The sequence below is a fragment of the Lissotriton vulgaris genome, chromosome 6 (assembly GCF_964263255.1).
Source record: "Lissotriton vulgaris chromosome 6, aLisVul1.2, whole genome shotgun sequence".
Classification (NCBI taxonomy): Eukaryota; Metazoa; Chordata; class Amphibia; order Caudata; family Salamandridae; genus Lissotriton; species Lissotriton vulgaris.
The window spans coordinates 1,785,887,372-1,785,912,963 of NC_141694.1; the positions used below are offsets into that span (position 1 = coordinate 1,785,887,372).

At 44.5% G+C, this 25,592-nt stretch overlaps 1 protein-coding gene across 1 annotated transcript in view; it reads right to left on the minus strand.

The window, feature by feature from the left end:
- LOC147709484 (uncharacterized) overlaps positions 1-25,592 on the minus strand; it is a 189,232-nt gene that overhangs the window by 125,237 nt on the left and 38,403 nt on the right. The gene's annotated exons all lie outside the window — the stretch shown is intronic.

Below are 25,592 nucleotides of genomic sequence, written 5' to 3' on the forward strand. Positions count from 1 at the left end.
AGACTACTAATGAAAAAAGGTACCTCTTTTGTGTGGTCAACCTTGTGTCAACAAGCCTTTGAGAACATAAAAAATGATATCACAAAAGCTGTAGCTCTTAAACCGTATGATCCTAAACACCTTTCTATCATTGTGGTGGATTTGTTTGGGTTTAGACCATTTAGAGGAACCAGGTCTCCGATTTCCCACCAATTGTGAACGTACCCAATCACCAGTCTTAAAAGAAGATATGTTGTATTCTTACAATGATGTAATGTTCCATGTCTCCATGCTCACTGGATTCCAGAGTGTGGAATCCAGGGAGCAGCACAGAGATGAACTGTTCCTGAGTGACTTGGTACTTGGATCTCCCTGGGGTTGTTGCTGTGAATAAACTACTATTTTGGATCTACAAATCTACTGTACTTGGAGTCATTTCAAAAGTGAAATTAGAATCACCAGAACTCCAAGTGGCTTTTCATAGAAACCTGTGAATTGTTGATGGTGTCACATATCAAAATATGAAACTTAACTTGGTAGCTAATTAGCATAGAACTTTCTTCTTTCTCCAGTGATAAGGAGGACTTAAGGCCAACCCAAGCCTTCTTTAAGCACATGCATCAGCTGGAAAAGAGGTCCCTGCACCCCTGCCTTCGGGTTAGCCCTTGATGGGGAACCATCTACTGATCATCTGCCTCTGGGATGCCCCTGGTCGATAGCAAGTGCCACAAAAATGCTAGAGTGGAGGTCCCTGTGCATCTGCCTCTTGGTTACAGTTGGAACCTGCATGAGAGGCACTGCCTTCAAACCTGACTGTTACAAACTGACCCCACCCCATCTGTAAGCTGGTTTCTGGTCATCTGCCTTGTACAGGCTCGCCCCTGTGTGAAGGCAGAGTCTCACACATCGGCCTCCTGTAATCTAGCCCCTACATTGGAGTAGGCCCCTGCACATCTACCTCCTACAGGGTGACGCCTAAATGAAAGTAGGTCCCTGGACATCTAACTCCCATATGCTGGCCCCAGCAGCAGAGCAGGACCCTATACATCTGCCTCCTGTAAACTAGCCCCTGAATTCAAGAAGGACACTGCACATCTGCCTCCTGTAAACTAGCCCCTGAATTCAAGGACACTGCACATCTGCCTCCTGTAAACTAGCCCCTGAATTCAAGAAGGACACTGCACATCTGCCTCCTGTAAACTAGCCCCTGAATTCAAGGACACTGCACATCTGCCTCCTGTAAACTAGCCCCTGAATTCAAGAAGGACACTGCACATCTGCCTCCTGTAAACTAGCCCCTGAATTCAAGGACACTGCACATCTGCCTCCTGTAAACTAGCCCCTGAATTCAAGAAGGACACTGCACATCTGCCTCCTGTAAACTAGCCCCTGAATTCAAGGACACTGCACATCTGCCTCCTGTAAACTAGCCCCTGAATTCAAGAAGGACACTGCACATCTGCCTCCTGTAAACTAGCCCCTGAATTCAAGAAGGACACTGCACATCTGCCTCCTGTAAACTAGCCCCTGAATTAGAGCAGGGCCCTGCACATCTTCCTACTGCAGGCTATCTCCTGAATGGGAGCTGACCCTGCACATCTGCACCAGGCCGGTTCCTGATTGGAAGCACATCTCCTTCTTGCAGCTCCTGCTTCTAGCTGGAGCCGGTCCTGCTTGCTCAGAAAAGAGGAGAACTGAATTTACAGTGATGGTGTTACACGGATCCTCCAGTTTCCCACTCGATCTATAGATATTCCAGTTCAGCAGTTCAGGCTCTTTTTTTAGATCCTTGTGTTTGTACAGAGTTTATCCGAAACTAAACTTAGGACTAAAACAACCAGAATGCTAAAAAAAAGCCTGGACTGGAATACCTACTCACAAATGCCATTAGGAAAATTGTAAGGTATAGTTTCAGACCATGCAACATCCTGGTGCTGATAGGATAGTAGTGTAATCTGTGCCTTAAGTCAGCTGTATCAGTAATGCATTACAATTTTATCAGTGTCATATATTCGGTTTTTGACAGCATGGATATACAAGTCAATGTAGGCAGCTGTGACAGTCTATGTGTAAGTAGTCATTAACATTCATAAGAGAGTCACAAGAGGGTGTCTCCCTGTAGCCAACACATATTTTACTGTGTTTTTGAGCAGTGGCTCAAATTGTTTGGCGATGGGATACTGCGTCACAAATGTGACAGGTATCCTGTCTGCTGTATTACAAGTGCCATCGGATATAATATTTTATTGTGAAATGAGGATGCCGCCAACAAGGAACAGATAATGCATTTTCCCCTGCTTTGTTGCATAGCCACTGGCATAGATAGTGGTCCCCACTTAGTAAGCAGGGAGCTCTGATAACTTAGCAGCATGGACACGGGGCAGACAGGTGGTACTGGAGATGTATCGATTTGTGCACTTCTCAAATTACTAAAGCAGGTTGACGACTCTGTCCAGTAACACCTACACAAGCATCAATGACGGGAACGTGGAACCCTTGTGGGGTTAAGGTTGTACGCATCCTAGAACCAGGCCACAACAGTCAGAACAATTTTAGCTAGCCTGGGGGCTCTGGGTGTAGGGGTGCTTTGGCTGTCCTTGGTGCTGAAAGGGAGCAGCAGAAGGCACTGAGTTTACCACTTACGCTGTGCTGCAAGAAACAAGGTGCAAAAGCACACAGGGGACACAGTTAACAACTTGTCTAGCCAGCAGAAGATGCTATAAAGCACAGCATTCCAGCCAAATCGTAGGATAGCCAGGGCAACCAGGTGGGCACCATCTAAGGTCTCAACCTTGGTGCATGCCTTATCGCCCTCAAATATGAGAATTGTGGCAGAGAAAAAAAGGAATGTTGTTTGTTGCCAAATATGACATATTTCAGTGGTACCATAATGGACCAGAGTTATGGTCTGCCTGCCAAATGTAAAAGCAAGCAGAACTTAGATTTAATCACAGCAGAGACTACACCGTCTCCAACCTGATTAAACCCCTTCTCCTGCCTTGTGGATTAAGGATTGCCAGAGGCAGAGTACTAATAGAGAAGGGGTTCAAAATCTATGTGTTGTTGAGAAAGGACCTTCAGTTTTAGGATGGCTTGATAAACATATTTCATGTATCATATTAGACCCCAATAGGCCTGAGCAAGTTTTGATCACTAGCAAAATGTGGACCATGAAAGAAACATTCCAAAGAAATTTCCCTATATATTTTCGGGTGAAAGAAGATGTTTGGATGGAGTTTCCCATAGAAATGTATTCAAAGAAAGTGCGGTTCCAGTGGCTCACAAACAAGGACAATTCCACTGGGTATTAGAAATTGAGCAGATGTTGAACTGGACAAGTTACAGAAAAGAAATAAGGTATTAAAGCAGTGGAGCCTGCAGAATGGATTTTCCATTTGGTCATGACTTGGTGGGCTAGTGATCAGGTGGTGTGTGGATCCCAAAGACCTTAACAGAAATATTCGATGGATACATTTTCCTTGCCTAACATTAGATAACTTTTAACCAAGACCACTGGGTTGAAATAGTTCTCCATGTTTGGCTTAGCCTCTGCATACCTACAGGAACGTTTGCTTTCTTAATCCTTTTGGGTGTTTCTAGTTTGCCCGCGTGACTTTTTGGGTTGACCAATGTGGCAGTAGTCTTCCAAAACTGCACTTCACCAGCCCAAGGAATAATCCATTATTATCCTACCTGATTGAAACCTGAAATTCCCGTCAACTAATGAGCAGGGGTCCTACTGTCTAGAGACATGCAGAAATGTTGTTGGGGGAGCAGGGGTCTCTGGACGGTGCTTCGACATCCCTGAAGGCGCAGCCAGGTCTGGAGCTTACATCAGAGCAGGGAGAGCTGAAGGTGGCAGGGGTTGCTGCCTCTCAGGGGTGTGTGGATGCTCAGGCAGTGACAGGATTGGCCTGAATGGAGAGACAGAGTTGGCCATCCCACTGTGCTGTGGTTTGGAGTGACTGGCACTAGTTAGGGTCTATGCCTTGGGCGGCGAGAAGATCGGAATGGCCTGCCCCCCATCCTGGGAGACAAAAAGGCTGAGGTGAGGTGATTAGGGGCTCAGGAGAGAACGGGGTCCCACGTGTGGCAAACCTACATTGTGGAGGAGAGGTGGGAATAGAGCCTGCAACAGAGGAGAAACAGAAGGGCTGAGAGATGAAGGGAGCCAGCAACAGGTTGGCAGCACAGCAAGAGCTTAAATGTGCTAGCTGGAGACTGGCATGGGGTGGGGAGCAGTGAGGTGCTTGTCCTGACCTTTGGCCGAGCCTAGAAGAGGTGGTTTGAAGACACTCTCAAATGGGAAGCCCTGGTACATGAGAGATAGAAGGGACACACCGACAGCTGAGGAGCAGCATTACTTGAGAGGAAGGTGTATGAGGCAGATACTGCAGGGTGTGCAAAACAGAATTCTCCCTCTAGGTTGTGTGGCCAGCGGTAAACAGTCATAATAACGATTACAAAATATAGAATGGACATAATATTGAAGTAAAAATATAGAATGGAAAAAATATCGAATGGACACAATATAGTGGTTAAAAATATCGAATTGAAGGTAAGTAATATCGATTTTCAAAATATAGAAGTCAAAATATCGAAGTATACAATATAGGCATTAAATATATCGAATTTTTAATAATATCAAATTTTTTAAAGTGTTTTGTATGTTAGTATATGTGTGAAAAGTGTATATTAATTTTTGTAATGTATGTTTAATTTATTTTAAGTAATGGATTTTATGGTATTTAATTTTTGTGTAATTTAATCCTGTAGTGGGTTGTGGGTTTATAGGGGAATAGGGTGGGAAGTAATTTAATTATATTAAATTAATTATTAATTTTTAGCAATTATTATAAATTTTTAATTAAATTTAGCTTTTTAGTTCTGTAGCGGGTTGTGGGTTTATAGGGGAATAGGGTGGGAAGTAATTTAATTGTAATTAATTAAATCGTTTTATTTATTTATTAGTATTCATTTTGAATTTATTGTTAATTTTTAATTTGTAATTAATTTGTATTAATTGGCAATCAATTTTTATTAATTGATTAATTGTTAATTATGTTAATTTTCTACATTTATTTTCTGTAGCGGGTTGTGGGTTTATAGGGGAATAGGGTGGGAAGTAATTTAATTGTAATTAAGTAAATATTTTTATGTTTTAATTGGTATTGATTTTAAATGTATTGGTAATTAATTTTTAATTGGTAATTAATTTCTATTAATTGGCAATTAAGTTGTATTAATTGGTAATTATTTTGTATCAATTAAATATTTGATAATTACGATAATTGCATTAATGTATTTTCTGTAGTGGGATGTGGGTTTATAGGGGAATAGGGTAGGAAGTAATGTAATTGTAATTAATTACATAATAAAAATACTTTTTGTGTATTGATAATTAATTTACTGTTAATTATTAATTGGTATTAATTTTTATTATTAATTAGTTTTTGTTATTGAAAATTAATTAGTTGTTAAATAATTATGAATAGGTTATTAATTTTTAATAACCACTATGTATTTGTATTCCTAATTAATTATTACATAATATTAAATTGGTTATTAATTTCAATTAATGTTTTATTGGTATTGATATTTAATTTATTTTTAATAATATAATAAATCATTACCTTCCTTACTGTTGAACTCACTGGAGTGGGAATAGTAATTTTCACCCTCCCGCTGTCCAACGCGTTCCCTACTGTTGCACTCTCTGGAGTGGGAATAGTATTTTTTACCCCTACGCTATCCAACGCTTTCCCTACTGTTGCACTCTCTGGAGTGGGAACAGTAATTTTTACCCTTACGCTATCCAACGCTTTCCCTACTGTTGCACTCACTGGAGTGGGAAAAGTATTTTTTACCCCTACGCTATCCAACGCTTTCCCTACTGTTGCACTCTCTGGAGTGGGAATAGTAATTTTTACCCCTACGCTATCCAACGCTTTCCCTACTGTTGCACTCTCTGGAGTGGGAATAGTATTTTTTACCACTGCGCTATCCAACGCTTTCCCTACTGTTGCACTCACTGGAGTGGGAATGGTCATTTTTACCCTTCCAATATCCAACGCATTCCCTACTGTTGCACTCTCTGGAGTGGGAATAGTAATTTTTACCCCTACTCTATCCAACGCTTTCCCTACTGTTGCACCCTCTGGAGTTGGAATAGTAATTTTTACCCTCCCGCTATCCAACGCTTTCCCTACTGTTGCACTCTCTGGAGTGGGAATAGTAATTTTTACCCCTGCGCTATCCAACGCTTTCCCTACTGTTGCACTCACTGGAGTGGGAATAGTAATTTTTACCCTTCCAATATCCAACGCTTTCCCTACTGTTGCACTCTCCGGAGTGGGAATAGTAATTTTTACCCCTACGCTATCCAACGCTTTCCCTACTGTTGCACTCTCTGGAGTTGAAATAGTAATTTTTACCCTTATGCTATCCACTACTGTTGCACTCACTGGAGTGGGAATTTTATTTTTTACCCCTACGCTATCCAACGGTTTTCCTACTGTTGCACTCTCTGGAGTGGGAATGGTAATTTTTACCCCGACGCTATACAACACTTTCCCTACTGTTGGACTCTCTGGAGTGGGAATAGTATTTTTTACCCCTGCGCTATCCAACGCTTTCCCTCCTGTTGCACTCACTGGAGTGGGAATAGTATGTTTTACCCCTAAGCTATCCAACGCTTTCCCTACTGTTGCACTCACTGGAGTGGTAATATTACATTTTACCCTCCTGCTATCCTACGGTAAAATATTGTACATTTTTTATTAATAACTTAAATTAATTATATCTTAATTTTAAGGTTATTGGAGTATTTTAAAGTATGTTTTAGTTAATTATATTTATTATTTCATTAATTTTAAATTACTTTTAAGACATTTAAAAAAAATCGATATTTTGACTGACTATATTTTTTACAGACTATATTTTGGATTCGATATTTTTGTACTTACCTGTCTGTTGATAGGAATTCGATATTTTTGCATTCTATATTTTGGCAACGATATTTTGGTAAGTCTATATTTTGTCATTCTATATTATGTCAGTGATCCGTGGCTAGCATAGACGAGGGGGTTGCTATCTACAAATAGTGGTTGGCACATGGCGGGATGCTGCAACACCTGAAGCGATAGACCAACCCCCCATCTTTATGCATATAGACTGCTAGACTGTGAGCCCCGCGATGTGGGGTTGCACACACAACATGGGTAAAGATGAGAACCCTAAGACCAATTAGGGCAACACCATTATGCAATATGTGACACCCACAGAGCTCTACCTTGCGAAGTAACAGACAAATTGGGCCTTAGCAGATTGATCTGGGTGGACATATGGGAAGCCATTCATGGATAGTGCACTGCCTTGAAGGGAAAATAGATGCAGTCACTATAGAGGTTGGCCTCCTGCGCACAGACATACATAAGGTTGCCAATAGGGTAACGACTGCGGAACGATCACAGATTCAAATGGGTCCCGAGGTGGTGACACTCAAGGAGCAAGTAACACGGCTCATGGTGAAAATCAAAAGTGCTGGAAATTTGAGCTTAAGATGCTGAGGGTCGATCACATAGGTATAATCTGTGGCTGCTGGGCCTCTCTGAGAGAATGGAGGGTGACTCGGCTGAACACTTCCTAGAGGAATGGATCATACGTACTTTGAAACTGAAAGGGTTATCAGACATGTTTGCTAATGAAAGGGCCCACAGAACACTGACAGTGAGGATGCTGCCAGGGGCCCCCAAGGGTTATTATTAAAGCTCCCATTAGTTCCGTTTTTAATGATTTTTACAGATTATACAGACAGAAAAACATCTATTTTCCGGTCTATGTTTATTTCTAAATATAGATAAATACAGAAAATAGGTTTTCTTTTGGACAATACTCTCCTCTGTCAGTCATGAGGGCGAAGTCAATAACAATGCAGATTGACAGGCAGGGAAGCTCATAAAAAATGTAAAATGTTTTGTAATGAAGCTGAAATAACTGCAGCAGTGCAGCTGCCTACAGTGTTCAACAATGCAAATGGTTTCCAATGACTGTAAGTTACTTTAAACAACTAAAATCCATTGGACATTCTAACGTGAGTAAATATTTGTCGACTAAATAAATGTGGAAATATACCCATTACAGCATCAGATTTTACTCTTAGCACAAAATAAATATGGATAAATACAGATAAAATTGACAAAAAATATACACGGATAAATATAGATGGAAATGTAAAAAAAAATACCATAATACCAGAAGCCCTAGTTTTGATAGCAAGGATTTTTAACTATAGATACAGAGAAAGTATTTGGGTTGTGCCCATGAGGCGGGAGAGCTGTGCTACTGAAATCATGAAACTGCTATCGTCCCGGATTATGCACACAAACTGCAGCCACAGAGAAAATCCCATGTGGACATTAAACAAAAACTCATAACTATGAATCTACCATACATATTGATGTATCTCAAACTCCTTCGGGTGAAAGTCAATGGGAAAACCAACTTATTTGGAAGACCAGAAGACATGTGGTCCTTTTTTGAGGTATGGGACTGTATTCACCAACACAACAGAGGGACTCCTTGATCCAGACGAAGTAGGAGATGCATAGGAACCACGAACATGGGTACCGTTAAGTTACAGAGATCGGAACACCTCCCAAGCCAGTTCACGCCCGGAGTGGTGGTGCATGAAGATGGTACACTGGCTAGTTAGCCTATAGAGCATGAGGAGAGCAAGAAGTCAATGGGTGAGGACCGCATACCGGAAAATCAAAGCTTGGCAGGGGAGGCTGAGCACCAGAAAAAGTAAAGAGGATACCTGATGAGAAGGAAGTGTTTAGGAAGATTTGAATACAATTTGTAGCCGAGGAATAACTGAGGAATAATCCGTTTAACATGCAATGGGTCCGGATTACATGTTCAGCAGGGGTACTCAAAAGGTAAAAGGGTTAGTGCTTTAGAGGACAGCTGGAGGGAGGCCCAAGTGGTACTTTGACCCTGTGGGACTGGAGACTGCTTACAATTACCTCCCTTCTGCGCACTAAAGCTGCTAGTCAGTGTTTGGATGATCGTTGGAATTAAAATCTTGGTATCTCGATACCGGATGTGATAGGTTGTCTTGCGGATTCTAACCATATCTGATGGGCAAGCCTACAGTGTTGTTGTTGTCGTTATGTGTTTACCCAGTAGAAGGTAAAGCTCCCAATGCATGTCTTGTTTTGTTACTGAATATGACAGTGGAAGCAGTGGATGTTATTTTAGTTTGTTCACTGCAGCCAAGGGTATAGTTTACAAGACACCAGGAAAGGAGCGGGAACGCCTGATCGGTTGGTGTGGGGGGGCCTGTAAGACTTTCCACCTAAATACAAGGGATACCTAGCTATAAGATCATGACATGAAATGTCAGGGGACTCGGTGGGTATGTGGAGAGGCACAGAGTGAAGTCCTTCTTACACAGACTGGGGTAAGCATAGCTTTCTAGAAGGAAAACATTTGGTGGATGAGGAGGTAAACAAGCTAAAAAAGAAATGGGGAGGGCAGTTATATTTATCAACATATTCCTCATATGCCTGGGTGGGTGTCCGTCTGATTGATGCTGGAAGTCCACTTTAAACTGTAATACTCAGAAGCAGACACTTATGGCAGGTATGTCCTATTACAAGGGATGCTAGGTGATACAGAGGTTTGCATCCGGAATGTGTATGCCCCCAATAATGTTGATAAAGATATCTATTCAAAGATACTGGCCTTACTGACTGACTGCATGGCCAATAAAATACCGTAGGTCGGGAACTTCAATTGGATGCTAAATAGAGATATGGATAGTTTGCCCCCAAGGCAATCCACAATGATGGGTATGACTGAGGCAGTGCGACAAGCAATGCAAGATGTGGCTCTGTATATATCTGGAGAGCAATGTACCCATACTCAAAGGAATACTAATGCCACTCCCTTACCCATGGCACATACAGCAGGCTGGATCATGCCCTGGGGGAGGCTGCGTTGAATGTTGGGGTACAGTCGCCCACATATCTGGGGCAATATTTATCAGACCACTCTACTCTGATACTCAAGCTTAATAGGTTGGGGCTTCCTGATGGTCCTCCAAGATGGAGACTATTGTCCGAGGCTCTCTTTGACACAGACTGTAGGGATATGCTGGGCAGCCTAGTTGGCAGATGATTTGGGAGCACTGGCCAGCAGATGCATGGTGCGGGAGGCACTGAAAGATTGAACTGTGAGGAAAATTTATGAGTGAAATCTATGGTCTTATAAGGCAGCTTCAGAGGGAGCTGGGGGCAGTACAAGGCAGACTAGCAGATACACAAAGACTGGAAGCACATTCTTGTGATGCATGGATGGAAATGGTGACTATGAGATGGACGATGGCAGAAACTTGGCATAGACTGGACAGGCTCACAAGGAGATAGCATTGACAGATATTGCACTGACAGGGCACAAACCTAGCAAGCTCTTAGCTTGGATACACACATTAGAAAGTGCCAGGCCCATTATTATGGCACTAAAAGAGAGGACGGTAAAATTATAACAACACAGGTAGAAATTAATATTATACTCCGGGACCATCTGATGGGACTGTATGGCGAGGAGTGAAAGACTGACCTTGAGTCTATCAATATGTACCTGGCTTGGGTAGAACTCCCAGTAGTACAGCCGATAATCCGAGAGGAATTTAAAGTGGCAATTTCCCCAGAATAGCTGAGGGAAGCAATGGGGAATCTTCCCCTCGAAGCAAGATATCAAGGGGAGATGATTTTCCAGTGAAATTTTATAAGGTCTTCTCCACACAGTTGGCCGAACTGTTGCTAAAGGTGTACTGGGAAGCTTGGAGGAAGGGCATGTCCCACCCACCCTTAGGTCTGAAGTGATCTGTACGGTGCCCAAACCAGGGGGGTTATACAGTGGACTTTTCCTCTTATAGACCCCTCACCCTTCTGTGCGCTAATACAAAAGTGCTAAGCAAGATATTGGCTGAGCGGCTGCAAGCATGGGTTGCTGCACTGGTGCATGAAGACCAGTGTGGAAAATCACAGGCAAGAATTACATTGAGTCACAGTAAAAGAAAACATCAACAATCCCCTACACAATGTGGCTTACTGACACACTTTTTTCTTATGTAGAATCCAAATAAGGTCCAGTGAACAATTGATACGCACATATAAGTGGTACTATTGGTGTCACTTTTTTATTAACTAATGACCTTTGGATCCAGCAATCAATAGTGGTAAAGATATCAGTGAGCCACATTGTGTAGGGGGTTGTTGATGTTTTCTTTTACTGTGACTCAATGTAATTCTTGCCTGTGATGTTTGCCTTATATAATTTTGATGTCTTATATTTGATTTTAACTTTTGTGTATATGCAATGAATTGTAATGAATTGTTATGATCAATTGTTTTTATTATATTCTTTCAAAGATCGTTCTTTGAAATTTTAAATTGTTATTTTGTGTAAACTTGTTTATGTTTTTATTAAAAAGACTGTGAACGTTCCTATTTTAGTGTGGAAATTAAAATTCATTGTTTAGTTTTTTAAATCTGATGATTGAATGCTTAGATAGACAGGTATGAAGATATAGTAAGTCCATACATGAGTGTGCACCCAGGGATTTCCCTTTGACTGATTGTCACTGTACCCTGTTCCCTGGTGTTAGTGGGGTACCCTCTCTCTAGATATATCCATGCTGCTTGGCCCTGCCACCGCACTGTCCGCTGTTGCTGGAGCTGACGCTTGTGCAGCTGCTGCTCCACTACCTGATGGCGCCCCTAGGTATAAAGAAGCATTTGTGAACTGAGTGCAAATGTCTTACAGTCACTACAATAAATGCATTGCACATGTCACTTTCATTACTCTGATTCTTTCTTAAAGTGCATTGCAGTTTAATGTGCACTGTAAATTGTTCCTACATGAGCTGTCTACATTTCCCATCATGCATTGCTCATGTATGTTGCTAGCAGTACTGGACTGGGGTTTGGCTGTACATTGAGGCTAATGGGGAGGTGTCTGGTAGGGTGTGTCATGCTGCGCATGCTTCTTACCTTTTGCTGTAGCTCTGGCTGAGCTGTCCATGTCCCCAACTCCCACCACACTCTCCGTCTCGATTGTTGTGGACACCAGTTCCTCCAGTTCAGTGAGGGGGGCGCGGGGTTCCTGCCTCCACCGGTCAGTCCTGCCTGCTTGTGTAGTTCCGCCAATTTCCTCTTGGTGAGGCTCCGGATATCATAAAACCTCTTCTTGAGGTCATCCAGGCTCCTGGGGGTCACACCAACGGCATTGACCCTCTCACTGATGGCACTCCACAGTTTCCTCTTTGTTGACTCAGGGACTGTGAGGGACAGCCTCCCAAACAGCTGCCTGTGGACCCTCACCACCTCCTCCACCAATACTTGCAGCTCCATGCTGCTGAACTTCACCTTGCGCTTTCTCTCAGCCTTCTGGCTCTCAGAGCTGCTTGCCATTTCCACTGTGTTCACAGTTCTCCAACCACTCTCTCTGCTGCTCACTCTCACTGCTCAGCTCTGGCTGCCTCTCCAGAAAGTTCTAATGAGTTGCACCTGCCTGGGTAGCCACTCCCTGCTAGGGTGGGGGAGGGTGCTTCCACCTCATTGGCTGCTTTCATTAGTTTCACTTTTCCTTGCTTGCCGATTCCGTGTTTACCGATTCGGTATTTACCGATTCGGTATTTATACCGATTCGGGAAATACCGAATTGGTAAATACCGATTCGGTTTTGCCAATGCATTCCTATGGGCCTTTTGGCCCATACGGTTGTATTGCCATTACCGAATCGGTATCTACCGATTCGGTGACTACCGATTCGGTAAGTATCGAAACACGATACCGATTGTTACCGAATCGTTTTTTTACCGATTTTTTTTTCTCTACATCTTATTTACCGATTTCAGAATACCGAATCGGTAAAATTTGGTATTTTGAAATCGGTTAATGACTTTTACCTACATCGGGCCCTAAATGTGTCAATAGTGCTTACCAGTAAATAGCAACAAAATAGTTCATTAGTCATGCTGGCTAGGGACAAAGTCAAGATTTCAGGCCGCCCCAATGGAGCACAGGCAGTTCCCTGGCAGTTGTGGTGGTGCAATGACGTTCAAACCACCAAAGTTAAAATTGGGCAGTCTGTCCGCCTGTGCGGCGGTGGCTGTACCGCTACCACCATGCCCCAGTGAGTATGGCAGACCTCAGTCCACCAGACTTGTAATTAGACCCTATGTCTTTAGTGTCCCTGAGATTTAGGGGACAGGAGGCAAGAAAGCAAGCCCTTGGAGTCACTCTGTGTTCAATTCATGCAGGTTCAGTCCTTATCGCCCAGGCAGAGAGAGAGCAGCAGCAGGGCAACAGAGAAAAGCAAGAGTACAGCAAACAGTAGTTCCATCAGAGTGACAGCCCTTTAGCAGCACAGCAGGTCCTCTTCTTCCTGACAGAGTGGTCATAGGTTCAGAAGTGGACTGAAGTTGTGGTGTCAGGAATCCAGTACTTATACACAGTTGTACCTTTGAAGTGGGGGAGACCTCAAAGAAATCTTTGAAGTGCACAGAGGTCTATGCTTCCTGCCCTGGCTCAAGACTCACTACAGGGGGTATATAGCCCTTTGTTTTGGGGCAGGACACAGCCCTTTCAGGTGTAAAGTGTCAGCTCCTCCCTCCCATCCTGCTCAGGATGACCAATCAACATGCAGATGTCTACTCAGTTATACCTACCTTTCCTTTGTGTGTGGCTGTCTAGAGGGAATACATGAAGCCAGCTGTCATCCACCCCAGACGTGTAATTCAGAGATAGGCAGAAGGCGCCTAATGGCTAAAGTAAGTAAATATCAACTTTATAAAGTGCATTTAGTAAGCTGTTATTTACTATTCAACTTCATCATGAGTTGTGAGTCATTTGACACCAAACTTGAAAAGTCTATCTCTTCAGAAATGGAAATTACACTTAAAAGGTCTAATAAGGTAATCATAATGTTATGCTATGGGAGGGAGAGATAGGCTTTCCAGTAGTGAAAAACAAATTGGGTGCTTTTCACTACCAAGACATGTAAATCTTAAAATTACATGTTCTGCCATTTAAATACACTGCCCAGTGGGTTATACAGGGCCTACCTAAGGGGTGACTTATATGTAGAAAAAGGGAAGGTATAGATCTGGCAAGTAGGTTAACTTGCCAGGTTGACATGGCAGTTGAAAACTTCACACACAGGATCTTAAGTGGCAGGCCTGAGACATGGTTAAGGGGCTACAAGCAGGCTGCAGGCCCACTAATAGCATTTCATTCACAGGCCCTGGGCACATGTAGTGCACTTTACTACAGACTTATAACTAAATTCAATATGCCAGTTGGGTATGAGCCAATATTACCATGTATAGAGGAGAGAGCACATACACTTTAGCATTAGTTAGCAGCAGTAAAGTGCTCAGAGTCCTAAAGCCAACAAAAACAAGGTCAGACAAAAAGGAAGAGGTAGGCAAAAAGTCTGGAGTGTTCCTTAAGAGAGGGCCATTTTCCAACTACCGCCATAAGATCACGATGATGCTAGGGGGCCTGATGCAGTCCACAAATCTTTGGAACATGCTGCCTCTCTCGGTGGCGGGCGGGTAGTGGTGGCAAAAAGGATCTTCCTGCCTTTACAAAATCAAGAATACTCTGCACATGCTTACATGTGACATCGTCAAATGATTGGATCCCCTACTGATATCCTTAGTGTGGGCAAGAAAGAGAAGCAGAGCAGCGATGCCTTTACTTAAACTGGGCTTAGAGGAGGGCGGCATGGGGTTACCTGGCCTAGAGTTGTACCACTATGTTACTAAGCTGCAAAACAAGGTGCATTGGGTGGCGAAGAGGACAACTGGGAAAAGTGACTGTTGAGAGGAACTTGTGGAAACACCCCTCCTAAAAGAGTTACTTATGAGGTGGTCAAGAGCAGCTAGAAATGTCCTGTATATAGTACAACCAACAGCTGATATCTAGTTAAGGTTGTTTAGCAGGGTGCTGAGACAACCCAGCTTTGTGCAAGATTTGGATTTTTGGCCATTGTTGTCATTCTGATGTATTAGTGAAGATATGTAAGGAAGGTGGCTGTAAATCAATACGAGACCTATATGCTGGAGATCTTCTGCTTTTGCAGAAGCCTTTGGATGTATTCTCATTGGGAACTGGCTACTTCCTACAGTATGCTAAAATTGCAGGGACAGCACAGGAAATATGGACAGGGTTTCCGGTGACTTCCCCACAGTCGGAGACATTGCAGATGGTGCTGACTGTGGGTTCTACCCGGCACCTGGTTTCGATCTTTTAAAAAAGCACTTTGAAGGGGCAGGGTTGAGGTAAGCCCTAGATTCTGACAAATCTGGGTGGAAGAGCTGGGGGAGCAGAAGACAGACAAAGAGTGGCAGACAATGAGCCAATTGATTAAAATGGTTTCGTGCAATGCCAGGTTCAGACAGATACATTTTAATTAAGTCTACCCCACATACCTGACCCCCATCAAACTATGTTGAACCTACAGGGACAGGGGTGTAAGTTTCCCTGAGAAGTGAATAGTTGGAGCCTCCTGTTTCCATTTGGCCTGGCAATGCCAAGAGTGCAAGCATAAAAGATGACTGCTGTGACACAGTGGAGACCTGTGACAGGCATTCTGTTGGAGGACACCCCGATGAAGTGCCTTTTGGGTATTATAAAGCAGCACCATCAAAAGAAAATGCAGTGGAAATCCTTACAACTTGAACTTGCTAAACAATGCGTAGGCGTGGGATAGCTGGGTGGCACAGGCCCCTCGTTCGTTATGGCACGGGGACACTGTTGAATGAGCACTAGCAGAAGAGACGCGTATATGACGTAGTAGAAGCAAAAAATTAATGCAAGTAAAGTTTGAGATGTGGGCGGATATGCTGGAAGCATTTCTGGACATGCAAGGGAACATACCTCGTTTGGGTGCAGACACAAGGTTCCAACAATGGTACACAATACTGATGCATGGGCGGAAGTAGACAGGCGGAGGGTGGATAATATGACCTAAGGAGGGTCGTTATGACAAGGTTAGGACACACTAGGGACACTGGACGATTGAGCAGTTTCTGGTATTCCCACGGTAAATGGCAATGGTTGCAATATATGTAAATCCCTGTAACAGAGGGAGTGCTGCTCCACACCGGCAAAGGATATTAGACTATGATGTAAGTTAACACGGTCATGTTGTTGGTTATGGGTTATTGCTTCTTGTTTACAGCTCTATGTAAATGTGAAACTGATTTTAAAAAACTTTTTAGGATATGTGAAGACATCCTATATTTTTAGTCTGATATCTCGATCAAGGGAGGGTTGAGAGGGAAATACGATGAGAGAATAAGTAAAGTTTTGAATGTGTTGAAAAGCACGAGTTTGACTGTAGAATTCAAAAGGATGTAAAGTTGTGGTACAATCTATTTCATATTAAAGGCATGAAGTGAGTGGCTCAGGAATATTGTTAGTAATACACCTTCACCTACATGCGAGCATGATATAAAATCCTTTTCTGATTTAATTGAATTTCACTCCAAGTTCAAAAGAGACTTTTTCAAGAACACCTTTGAGTTAAGACAACTGTTATAGATAAGAAACAAATGTAATGTAGTAAAATTGTACAAGAAATCTTTGTCTATCAAACCAAATATTTCACAAGCAACAGCTTGGTTTTACAGTGTGGTCGACATGATTTATGCCCCTAATCCCCCTGAAGTGTTATAGAAGGTTCATCAGGACCAGAAGCAATCCCAATATAATTAGCTGGGTTTTGTTTTAAAACAGAAAATTAGTGGTATCTCAAAAAAAGTGCTCAATATACTTCAAGTGACACAAAACAATATGTATCAATACATTTGTATTTCTTTATTTCAAGAAAGCTACATTTTACTACTGCGATTTACCCATTGCATGTGACACTCATGATTAAAGCACACGGTGGAGAAGTCAAAAGAAAAATCGGGGTGTCCACACAAACATGCGCAAGTAATGCACATATTAAAATAAATCTACACATACCAATTTGGTCTGTAATAAAGGGCCCCTCAGGATACATTTGGAGTTGTGGACCCTCAACCAACTGTATTGAAGAACAGACTCACTAAACAAAAGATGCTGAAAGAGCAAAAGTGGATTGGCCTTGCAAGGCACACTGATCTAACTATAACTTAATTGGGTGAGGAGAGAGTATTGCAGACGCCAACCTTGCCTTCTAGGTCTCTGAATGGTAGCTTTCAACTTTTGGGGAGCCATTTTGAAATCCCTTTTGCATGTGTGGGCCATAGTCAATGCATAATGTCAGAGCATTGCATGGGGCTGTGACTCCATTACTTGAAGAACCACCATTGTTCCTGAAGTGTCAGTAGTCCCACCAGGGCTTTGCATCAATCTTCAGTGTTCAACACCCTCCGCATGCTTTGCAAGATCGACAGATGGATCCCTACCGGAACCAGAAGGACGGTCACCATGGCCCTCGTCAGCACTAGACCGGACTACGGCAACGCCCTCTACGCAGGAACCACGGCCAAACTCCTAAAAAGACTATAACGCATACAGAACGCCTCCACACGCCTCATCCTCGACATCCCCTGCCACTCCCACATCACAGCCCACCTGAGAGACCTGCCCTGGCTCTCAGTCAACAAGAGGATCGCCTTCAAGCTCCTCACCCACGCCCACAGAGCACTCCACAACGCCAGACCAGCATACCTCAACAAACGACTCACCTTCTACACCCTGAACCGCCAGCTTCGCTCCGCTGACCTCACCCTCACCACCGTGCCACGCATCCACCGGAGTGCCAACGGTGCCAGATCTTTTTTCTACCTCGCCACCAAGACATGGAACACCCTCCCCACCCTTCTGCGACAGACCCAGGACCTGCTGACCTTCAGGAGACACCTCAAGACCAGGCTGTTCGAGCAGTAGCTACACCCCCCTCCCCCCCAGCACCTTGAGACCCTCATAGGTGATTAGTGCGCTTTACAAATGTTTGACTGATTGATTAACCTATGCACAGAGGCTTTATCGGGATAGCGATTAAGGCTTCCCTGGTAAACGCGCTTTGCCGGATTTGTTTTGCTGGCTTACCTGACAGACTCTGACGCCGAGGGCAGGTCTCTTCCCTCCTTCCCGCCCTGGTCCGACGCGGTGGCTAGCACTGTTGCGCGGAGGGCGAGGAAGGTCGAGACTGCCACTTCCGGTGCGCGGGGGGGCGGTTAGCGGTCTAGTGCTCCTGAGGCACTCACGCTGTGGGGATTAAAAGGCGGATGCAACCTCGGACGCGCAGCGGGCGAGCGCAGCGGGCGCGACGAAGGCGCGCCGAAGTCGCGCTTAAGTCAAGCCCGTCTGCGCCCGTCCGCGGCCGGCTGCGGGCTAGGGCCATTCCCCCTGCTTCAAGGACAGGACATGTATGTTGGAGCAGAGATGACCTGCTGTCTCTCCGCAACGTGTGCACCAGTACATCTTGTTTGCATAGCGTATCAGTTGTTGAGAGCACGGGTTGCAAACACTGCCAGTTCGCTTTTGATCGGTTTAAGCCAGCTAAGAAAGAACATCAAAAGCTGGTTTGTGGTCTGCTAAATGTCCGGTCGATGCATCCCCAGAGACTGGACATCCATGATCTCCTTAGTGAAAAACAATGGGATCTAGTCTTCCTTACGGAGACTTGGTTGGACTGTGACTCTTCCCCAGAGGCCCTCGAAGCCATTCCGGAGGGCTATACCCTGATAAGGCAAGATAGACCGAAGGGGAGAGGTGGAGGGATAGCCATTGTTGCCCGCCAGAGCTTACGCTGTCATTTTGAGCCAACGGCTAATAACAATAGTGAGGCGGGTGAGTTTTCCATTCAGGTCAATGGGGGATTCTGTGTAAAGGGCCTCCTGATATACAGACCTCCTGGCCCAGCAACAGGATTTGTTGACAGCCTAGTCGAAGGCGTCACAGAGCTTGCCATGCGCATGGATAAGCTCTTGGTGTTGGGTGATCTTAACTTACATCTGGACGACCCTGTGGATAAGCTGGCCGGGGATCTGTGCAAAGCAATGAGTGCGCTTCAACTCGAGTTGATTGGCCAAAATTCCCACCCACTCACGGGGCCATTTGCTGGACCCAATTTTTGCAAATTGGGAACAAGTGGAGGTTGCTACCCCCATACCCGTTCTCTGGTCGGACCACTACTTGGTGCCCTTTTCGATCTACATTCCGGGAACTAGAATACCGGAACAGGTAGCACTACACCACCCGAGGCGGAGATGGGCTAACTTTTCCCAAGATAGATTCAATGAGGCACTTATGAGGGGGGGTGACCCGGGGGTGAGGATGTGGAGACAGCCAATAAGAACTTGAACAAGGGCATCATGGCTGCTTTAGACCAGGTTGCCCCGCTCGCCCCGGTTAGATCAGCGGGACGTGCCCTGAAATCGGCATCCTGGTATACAGACGAGGTGCGAATGGCCATGAGCGCATGTAAACGCGCGGAAAGACAGTGGAGATTAGACTATGCTGCTCTAACCAGGATGAATTATCTTGTAAGCAGGCGCAACTATCACAGACTGATCAGAAAGGTAAAAAAGCTGTACTTCTCTACTAAGATCAAGGAGGCAGAAAATTCCTCGAAGGAATTGTTTTTAATTTATAAATCTCTCTCAGTTGGAAAGCCCGCAGCAGTCCCTGAGGAATTTTGTACGGTGGATAGCTGCAACCAAGTAGCAGAGTTCTTTGCTAACAAAGTCGCAACTATCTACTCGGCCTTCCCTAGTCAAGCCACCGCAGCCTCTGAGACTGTAGAGGATTGTGGGGTAAGGGGGGGGCACCAGATGCTAACTGCATTTGTTACACCGCCTACTGAAATTCTCATTCAGATCTGTGGATCGATAAAATCAGGTTCCCCAAAAGATCCTACTACTCCTAGGCGCCTGGTGGGCAGTTTGTCCATTTTGGAGCCTTACATCCGCCACCTTCTGAACATTTCTTTTGGGACGCATTCTGTCCCGGAGTTCTGGAATCAAGCGGTAGTCCTCCCGCTTCAAAAGAAGCCTAATATTAGTTATGAGAGGCTGGACAATCTTCGCCCCATTTCTCTTTTGCCATATATGGCAAAGGTGGCCGAAAAAATTGCGAACCTCCAACTAATGGGCTTTGTAGAGGAAGCCTCCCTGCTCCATGATTCGCAGTTTGGATTCCGTCCGCGGCATTCGACTGAATCAGCATTACTAATGGCTGTAGAATCCTTACGACAGGGAGTGGATGAGGGCCAGACTATGGCTCTGATCCTCTTGGACCTAAGCGCAGCATTCGACACTATAGCTCATTCCATCTTGCTACAGTGTCTGAATGATGGAGGAGTTTCAGGGGCTGCGCTTGGGTGGATCCGATCGTTCCTGACAGGCAGATGCTTCCAGGTCCGCCAGGGAGAGTGTTACTCTAGGGAGATTGAGTTGGGACAGGGCGTGCCGCAAGGCTCGTCCCTGAGCCCGACCTTTTTTAATCTGTATGTCTCCCCGCTGGCGGACATAGTGGAAAGCTATGGACTTCGTCTGGTGTCCTACGCAGACGACACCCAGCTTGCCATCTCCCTATCACGCACACCCGGTCTGATGGCGGACAACTTCAGAGTTTGCATGCAAGAACTGGCAACCTGGATGTCCGCCACCTGCCTGAAACTTAATGGCAGCAAAACCGAGGTGCTCGTGGTGGGGGGATGCCCATCTGTGTGGACGTCGGCGTGGTGGCCGTCCTGCCTAGGAGAGACGCCTGTCCCCTGCCAGGAAGCCAGGAACCTTGGGGTGTGGCTGGACACCAACCTTGCCTTTGGCCCCCAGATTGGCCGTGTGGTGGGGACTTGCTTCGGAGTCCTAAGAACTCTGAGAAAGGTCTTGGATTTCCTGCACACTTCTGCTCGTTGGACGTTGGTGCATGCTTTAGTCACCTCACGCCTAGATTACGGCAATTTGCTGTATCTGGGGGCCACGGGTAAGGCTCTCAATCGCCTACAGGTGCTGCAGAATGCTGCTGCTCGCCTTATTTTGAGGCTTCCTAGAAGATCTTCCTCTAAGGCAGCACTCCAGGCTCTGCACTGGTTGACTGTTAGAAGCAGGATGGAATGTAAAGCCCTTGCCACATGTCACCGTATTCTGGGAGGCAAAGCCCCTGCCCCCCTACAGAGCCTTGTGACAAGGTATGAGCCCACTAGGACTCTGCGCTCCTCCTGCACAGGTCTTCTGAAAACTCCTAAAATTAGGAAAGCACGTATGGGGGGAAGGTCGTTCAGATATTTGGTACCGAAGCAATGGAATGACCTTCCGTCTGATATATGCTTGGAGTCTTCAGAACTCTTGTTTAGAACAAAACTTAAGACTCATTTATTCAGACGGTAGACGGTTGTGCTGGCTGTTGACTGCTTACTCCACTTCTATAGCGCGGGGACACGCCTGTAAGTGTACACCAGGCGCTTTATAAATCCCCCTAATAATAATAATAATAATTGCGCTTCTTGCCGAGATTCAAGAGCTATGGAGCGGTACCATGCAATCCTTGAGGCTAGAAAGAGGTAAAGAGCGAATAGGCTAGAGGTAGGAGGCACTGCAAAAGCCAGAAGTAAGGATGTAAGCTAAAGAAGGATGTGTCCACCACACAGCTAGGTAGGGTAGGGAACTTTATATTGAGTCCAGGTAGTACGGAGTGAGTACTGCAGGAGCCTAGAGCCTGCAATGGATGTAACAGCAACACAGTGATGCTGCAGGGGCCATTCATGGTAGAGCAATACTAGAGTTAGGATCAAGAGTGAGGGAGTGCTCTGGAGCATACTAGGACTGCTGCTACAGCCATCAGGAAGGAAAGAAAATTGCAGGGGCCTAGTGGGTGTGACAGATGCTCTTGAATCAAGGAAGGCAGAGTTTAATAGATACCTAGGATGGTTGCCGATGGAAGGAAAATGTTGAAGCCTGGAGCAAGGGAAGACTGCATCCACCTGGAGAACGGAGCTTACAGCTGTTGTGTTGGCAAATAGATGATGTACTGTGTCCGATTATTACTGGGATCACTTAAGACATCACACATAAAGCAAGGAAATGTCAAACCTAGCCACAATGTAAGCATGGAAGTACCACACATCAGCACACTGAAACATGGCAGCTGTGTGCATGAGTGTGATGATGTGAGTGCACGAGTGGGATCAAGTGGAAATTCTTCTTGCAAAAAGCATCTTTGAGAGGTTTGTGATCGGATCTAACCACAGAATCAGCACCCGAGATAATGTTAAATCTCTTAATAGCCCGATATATACACAGTGTTTTCTTTCAATAATTGAGTATCTATTTTTTGGGCCAATCAATGATCTGGACATGACCATGATTGTCTCTTCATCGCCGTCCTTTACTTGTTTGAGTACTGCGCCTAACCCTTTGGCGCTTGAATTAGAGACTAGAATGCACTGTCTTGTGGTGTGAAAACTCTGCAAGGAAGGAGCACCACTTGAACACCCTTTATAGCTTGCAACTCTGGGTCACAATGAGGAGATACCAAGAACTGGACTCCTTTCTTTAGAAGAGTTCCCAATCCATGAACCCGACTGGCAAACTGTGGTACAAATTTATTTTAGTACTCAACCATCCTTAAGAAAGTGACCAAAGCATTCCTGCACCCTGGAACAGAAAGACTCTCAATGGTCCTCACCAACTGCTTTTTGGGACTGCCACCATCCTTAGTTAGCCTATGTCCCGGGTACTCACTCTAGATTGAACCAATATTTTGTTTCTCTTAACGTGATGTCCCTCTTTCTAAACCTTTTCAAGACTGACATCAAACTGCAGTTTTATTATTACTGCGAAGAGTCATACATAAAGACATCATCTGGTAAATTTTAACTCCAGGTATACCTCCCAGAACATTTTCCATTGCTCTCTGGAAAAAGGAGGTGGCTAAATTCAATCGAAAGGGCAACATTGTGAACTTAAACAATCCAAAAGGAGTGATAAAAGATGTTAAGTCTGTAGATTCACTGTCTAGTTTAATTTGGTTGTACGCAGCTTTGAGATCCAAAGTGGAGAACACAATTAAACCATTGAGTTGGGCAAGCAGCTCTGCTATGTTGGGGAGGCATTACCTGTCTGCGACCACAGCCCTGTTCAGAGCTCTTAGGTCCACGCAAAGTGTTACTTCCCCTGAAGCCTTAAAAGCCAGAACCACTGGTGCAAGCAATTTTGTTCCTTCTGTCTCCACAATGATACCTTCCTCTTTCAACTTATTGAGTTCAGAGAGCATCGCCTGTCTTAAAGCCAACAGTTCTCCACACAGTTTACATACCACCGGAGAAGGCTTCTCTTTGAGTACTATCTTGTGTAAATAATTTTACAGACATTCTAAGCTTTCACTAAAGACTACTTTAAACTCATGGCGTAACGCGCAAGTCAAACCACTCTCACCCTCATTGTTTAAGGCATTAACCTTCACCTCCCACTTTTCCTCCCATAGGCGATGTATCTTTCAAGACAATATAAGTTTCTTTGTTAGGATCTGAAATAACATTGAGGTCTTTTGGGTGAAACCAGCCAATGATGCTGTCACCCTTACATGAGATGTAGATCTTCCCTGCTGTCAAAGGTCCCATGTACTCAAGATGACCTATGAAGTCCCGAGTAGTTTTATTGACTGACCACCATAATCTAAAAGTTTAATATCAGGGTTAAACACCTCAACCTTACTTTCAACCTTTTAAAATAGAAATCTTTGACAATAAAATAAATCTTTGCCCCAGATTTAAACTGCATATCTATCTCTTGACCATTCATTTTGACTACATACACCATATAGAGGGCAGTTACCCATACTTTGCCCAACCTGAAGCACCATCTCTCCGCAATGTATATTGTCATGCTGAAGCTCACATTTATCATCAAACATGACTTCATGCACTGTCTTAGTTTTTTGTTTTGATTTACAGTACTTGGCAAAGTACCCCAATTTTTTTATATATACAACACTTGGACAGCATTGAAGGACAAGAATTTTCATTCACTAATTCTCCCAATTTGTCGCAGCTAAAACATTTACCTTTAAAAGGTTTCTTAGGGTTGGAACTGGGAGCGCTGGAAGTGAGACTATCCATGTGCTTTGTTGGCACTTTGTTAACACTATGTACTTTTTCTATTGGTGCCAGGCCGTTTTCGTTTTTTCACCTCCACACACGCAAGAGAATGTTTGATCTTTTTTGCAATTAGCAACACTTGGTCTAACATTCAGTCATACTTTTGCCACAATTCATCTATGATGTTTTCAGTTTTGCAGCCCAACATAATATGGTCTTGTATTTATTCCTCAAAAGTAAGCATGGGCGGAAAATCCGTTTCGCTCGCGGATTTTGCGGATTTTCGGTAAATTCGCAATCCGCGAGATTCGCGAATCTCCCGCAAAATCCGCAAATCCGCGAGCAGCGGATTTTGCTCGCACTGTTCGCGTGAGTTCGCGGCTTCCCAGTACAACTTTGCGCCCCACGAATAAGCGCTAAATTGCAGAAATACGATCTTAGCAAAACTGAAACTACTTACCAGGTTCAAAAGTTCAGGCTCATCATTAGTAGCCATTTCCTGTAATGCTTCCTGAGGGGCCCCTCCAGAGTTCAGTTGCCAGTTGCAACTATTATGTGACCCTGCGCTGAACCTCAGAATAGTTACACATATGCCACAAAGGTCCTGAATTTCAGCTAAGGGAGACAAGCAGGAGCCAGGCTGGAAGTTCAAATCCATTAATCAGCCCCTAATTCATTATTGTCAGTTGGGGCAGGGCAGGTGTTTTAACTAATTTTGCAACAATGAAAGCACTTAGCAAGTGCAAAAGATCACTAATCAGGAAGCACTAAGGAAGCAGGTGCCAGCTAAAAAAATATTCTGTGACACATTAATCAGCCCCAAATTAATTCAGGTCACTTGAGGCAGGGACGGTGTGCTTTGCTTTGCCACAATAATGTACACTGACTGGACAACCAGAGGGTGCTGTGATGAAACAGAGGGTGGCATGGGTGGGCCAGAGGGTGGCATGAGTAGTCAGAGAGTGGCAGTGGTGACAGAGAGTGGCAGTGATGAAGAAGAGTGTCCCAAACAGGCTGGACACGTAGAAACAACAAGTTCGCAAAACTTTTGCGAAATTGTACAAAACCCTCGCGAACTGGCAGAAACCCGCGCGAACACAAAAAAAAAAAAATCCGCAAATTCGTGAGATTTCGCGGATTTTGCGGATTGCGAGTTCGCAAATCCGCAAAATTCGCGAACGCGAGATTCGCAAAATTCGCCCATGCTTACTCAAAAGTACCTTCGAACTACATGCAGCACCCAATGTGCACAGGTCAGTGGTATAATTCTCAACTGACTATTGTGGTTTCGGGATTATTCTCCCACAGTTGTACCACTCTTATATTGTACTCACTTTTGGAAGATAGTGCCTGTCTAGTTTATTTATGCATAATTTGGACACATGCTGTCCTGTTGGGCATATGCAGTGAAGGGGCAGAGAGGCTTTCTTCTCTGCACTCAGAGATGTTCTGCAGAGACAGGCATAGTGCAAGAACACTTCCTTCCTCTTGGACTGCCT